Source organism: Equus quagga, chromosome 12 (assembly GCF_021613505.1).
Source record: "Equus quagga isolate Etosha38 chromosome 12, UCLA_HA_Equagga_1.0, whole genome shotgun sequence".
Taxonomy (NCBI): Eukaryota; Metazoa; Chordata; class Mammalia; order Perissodactyla; family Equidae; genus Equus; species Equus quagga.
Genome location: NC_060278.1, coordinates 81,135,788 through 81,140,383, shown reverse-complemented (window position 1 = coordinate 81,140,383; position 4,596 = coordinate 81,135,788). Strand labels below are relative to the sequence as shown.

Sequence of the window (4,596 nt, the reverse complement as noted above, 5' to 3'; positions counted from 1 at the left end):
AGCACCCACATCCGGACATCCGCCCGGCAAATCTCAGCCCAGCCCCACTCCAGCCCCACCCTTTGCTTACCCTCCAGGCCCAGGGATGGGAGTACCTGCTCCACAGGGGAAGTGGCTTCAGGGCTGGTGAACTGCAGGAGAGAGAACAGGAAGGACCAGGAACTCTTGGTGCAGCTGGCTCTCCAGGACACTGCCACCCCAAGAGAGGAGTCCAGTCTCAGGGGCTGCTTCCTCTTTTCCCTGGTCAGGGAGGCAGCTGCAGGCCTTGCGCAATACCACGGCAGGAAAGCCCTCCTAGGCAGGGGAAGGCCCTCGCAAGGTCCAGGACTCAGGGACTTGAGCAAGCAGAAGTGGGATCTGGGGCCACACTGGCACTTCTTCTCAGGCAACATGGGAAATAGAGTTCCTGTTCACCAGGTTCCTGTCTCTTTCGGCGTGACTCGGCCTTTTTTGGGAGGTCAGGAGAGGAGCAGGGAGCTGTCTGCACATTGTTCCTCTTGATGACTGGGAATGAGGCAATCCCAGCCTGTGGCGGGGAGCATCTCTGATTCCTCTCTCCTTCCCCATTGTCTTTCCCCAAACTCCCCTAACACGTGATTTCAGCACACCCTCCACCCCCGCTGAGGCAAAAAAGGAAAGACTCCTCCATGGCTGAGTTTCTGTCATAATACTGAGCCCGTGTTACTGAGGGCCTACTATGTGCCAGGCACTTGACATATGGGGGCAGACGTTAATTGCTCCAAGCAATCTCGGATACAAGTCACAACACGTTTCTTTGTTCTGCAACTCACATGTAATTCAACTCAGCTCCTGCCTACCTGTAGCAGTAAGGAACCCAGCCGCTGCAGATCAGGCCCCTGTACCTGTGGGCAAACCCATAGATGCGGATCAACAAGGAGGGAAACCCTGAATCAGGAGAGACCCAGGGTCTCAGGCCACAGTAGTCCAAAGCAGAAGGCTGCTGACATTCTACCCTGAAATCCTCAGGCCCCGGAAAGATCAGGTCTCTATCACTGTCCTCTCTGAAGCTCCTGCATCATTCCTAACCTTGGCCATTTCCTCTTTTATTGTTTTTTTTTGTGAGGAAGGTTAGCCCTGAGCTAACATCCGCCACCAGTCCTCCTCTTTTTTTATTTTTTACTGAGGAAGACTGGCCCTGAGCTAACATCTGTGCCCATCTTCCTCTACTTTATATGTGGAACACCTGCCACAGCATGGCCTGATAAGCGGTGCATAGGTCTGCACCTGGGATCTGAACCAGTGAACCCAGGCCGCCAAAGCAGAATGCGTGAATTAACCACTGTGCAACCTGGCCAGCCCCAGGTCATTTCCTCTTTTGACCAAAACACAATGGGTTCACTCCATTGCTTTCTCCTCCAACCCCAGCATAACATTTGTAGGTTCAGAGACCCCCAGTTCTAGGCCTTTGAGATTGTGAGTTAGTGGCCCCAATCCTTCCGTCCACTGTAGAGGCTTCATGTTGAGCAGAGCATCTTCCTTCGGGTAGAGCTAAGACCCTTGATTTTGGTCTTAGCCATGTAACTTCCTCCAGCCAAAGGATGTGAATAGACATGACATAAAAAAGTCTTGAAATGTGCTTGCCTGGCTGGCTTTGTCGTCTTGCATTTCTGCCACTGCCATGAAAAGGGCACACTCCAGCTAACCCATTGGCTTAAAGAGGATGATAGACACGTGGAGCAGACCTGAACCAAACTCACAGACTGGACTGAAGCCCAGCTGAGCCCAGCCTCCAACAGCCAGACCTGAGCCAACCTGCAGAGGTGTGTTCACTGGTGGACACAACTGAGAATTGTGCGGCTGCTTGTCAGCTACCGTAGTAAACGGACACAAGGCCTAAGTCCCAGACCAGCACACACAGAACTTGCTCACCTTTCCTCGGGGTAAGGAGAACAGAGACTTGTCCACCTTGCCTCGTCAGGGAACATTACCTTTCCTTGTTTCTTGGAGGCTTCAGCTGGCAAAATAAATTTAGAAATGAAAATTCCTAGGTAATTTCTCAATAGGTCACACTGCTGCACATACTTTTAACTTTCACAAACACTCGGTGAGGTAGGTAGTATTATTCTCATTTTGGATGTGAGAATCAAGGTATGGGGATGTCAGGAGATTTGCTTAAAGCAAAAATTTTTGGCTGCAAAAACATAAATAAGACTTTACCAAAGAGATAAGAGATATACAGATGGTAAATGAACATGTGAAAAGATGCTCCACACCATATGTCATCAGGGAAATGCAAACGAAAACAACAATGAGCTACTTCACACCTATCAGAACGGCTGAAATCCAGAACACTGACACACCAAATGCTGGCGAGACTGTGGAGCAACAGGAACTCTCACTCATTGCTGGTGGGAACGCTAAACGGTCCAGCTACTTTGGAAGACAGCTTGGCAGTTTCTTACAAAAGGAAGCACACTCTTACCATATGGTCCAGCAGTCATTCTGCTTGGTACTTACCCAGTCGAGTTGAAAACTTATGTTCACACGAAAACCTGCACATGAATGTTTATAGCAGCTTTATTTATAATTGCCAAAACTTGGAAGCATCCAAGATGTCCTTCGGTAGTTGAATGCATAAATAACTGCGGTACGTCCAGACCATGGAATATTACTCAGAGAAATGAACTATCTATCAAGTCTTGAAAAGACACGAAGGAACCCTAACATCACATGACTAAGTGAGAGAAGCCTATCTGAAAGGGCTACAGACTGTAGGAGTCCAACTCTATGACGTTCCGGAAAAGGCAAAACTATGGGGACAGTAAGAGGATCAGCGGTTCCCAGGGGTTGGGGAGGGAGAGGTGAATAAGTGGAGCACCGAGGATTTTTAGGGCAGTGAAACTATTCTGTGTGATGCCATAATGGTGGAGACATGTCATTACACATTTGTCCAAACCCATAGAATGTACAAAACTCAGTGAACCACAATGTAAACTACGAACTTTGGGTGACTATGATGTGTGAAAGTAGGTTTCAATTGTAACAAATTGGTTGGGGATGTCGACAATGGGGGAGGCTCTACGTGTGTGGGGGCAGGGGGCACTTGGGAAATCTCTGTACCTTCCCCTCATTTTGCTGTGAACCTAAAATTGCTCTAAAAGAAGAAAGAACAGAGGTCATCCCACTTGCTCCATTTGCTGCGGTGAGAACTCAGAAATTCTCCCAAGAATTTTGGCCATAAATGGTAGGCACTCAGCTTTGACGTTCACGTCCCATCGCATGAAACCAGTGCCAGCTCAGGCCCTCGACCCTTCAGACAAGTGACATTTTCCACCGTGAGGTGGGTGGCTGAAAGCAGTGTGGATAACTGCTTTCATATCCATGTTGTTTACAGGTTGGAATATAGAAGGAATAAAGTTTAGGAAAAACTCTTTAACAAATCTCAGACTTTTGTATCCTGAAATTCCATCTTATTGTATTTAAATATACTAGATCAAAAGCTGCCCTAAAACGGCAGATCCGAAAATAACAGAACTTTTCAGAATCAGGAAACAGCAGGAGCAAAGATGACAAACTATTTTTTTGGTGGCAACGCTTCAAATGCGAAATCTTGAATACAAACTTAAATCTGGCTAATAAATGAATTTATTTCATGGCTTAATGGTGTTACTCTTAGTAAAATTTTGATAATGTGTTTTACTTTTGTTCTGGAATAACAAAAATGTTTTTTAATGGAAAAAAAGAAGTTTGGCTAAAGTGCAGAAAACCCAAAATAACTGTGGTTTAAACCAAATAGGAGTGTATCTCCCTCCCCCTCAAGTGAGTGTTGGCATCCAAGGCTTATATGGCACCTGCACTATCATCATAGTGATAGACCCCTCATAGAAACTAGACCCCTCCTTACTTATTTGCTCTGCCGTCTTCAATGGGCTGCTTCCACTCATGGTCCAAGATGGCTGCTTCAGCTCCAGCTATTATATCTGCATTCCAGAAAGCAAAATGGAGGAGGAACAAAGCAGGTCATGCCCTCATCTTTTAAGGATAATGCCTTAAATTGCACACTTCATTTCTGCTTGTATCACACTAGTCAGAAGTTAGTCACATGGCCTATGTCTTTATTCCAATAGATGGTGTGCCCAGAGAAATATTGGGGGCATATTACTAAAGAGTCAGGGGAGATGAAACCCTACCCTCATATGGAGCAACCAGGACCCTAATTCAATCTTTTATTCTTTGGACCTTCCCAGATCCCAGCCGCAGCCCACTGACCACTTCCTTGACAGCATCCCTCAGAGCCCCCTGTCTCCCCCAGAGGGCGCCAGAGGCCTCAGCTTCCTCGCCTTTATTGTTCCAGACGCAATTGCAACATCTGAGGTGTGGACAGCTCTGTCCAGCTGCCTAAGGGAGATCTTTGGGACCTTGCTCTGTTCAGCTGAGGGGCAGGCCGGAGTCGTGTAGCCCAGTGGTTAAGAGTCCCACATAGAGCTGAGTTTAAATCCAGACATGTCATTCACCAGCTGTGTGATCATGGGGAAGTCACTCAACCACTCTGAACCCAGAGCACTCCAAGAGCTTGTATGAAGAGCTTCCCACAGGGCCTGGAATGTCAGAAGAGCTCAGTGAAGGCAGAGTGAG

General features: G+C 47.4%; 1 protein-coding gene across 3 annotated transcripts in view; it reads right to left on the bottom strand.

Moving 5' to 3' along the window:
- The window catches only part of SIGLEC1 (sialic acid binding Ig like lectin 1), a 20,645-nt gene extending 20,484 nt beyond the window's left edge, over positions 1-161 (bottom strand). For 2 of the 3 annotated variants that reach the window (XM_046678207.1, XM_046678209.1), the window contains exon 1: positions 71-161. The gene's annotated coding sequence lies outside the window, so the exon portion shown is untranslated. The remainder of the gene's footprint in view (positions 1-70) is intronic. The other variant, XM_046678208.1, reaches the window with a different exon arrangement.
- Between the last annotated feature and the right edge of the window lie 4,435 nt (positions 162-4,596).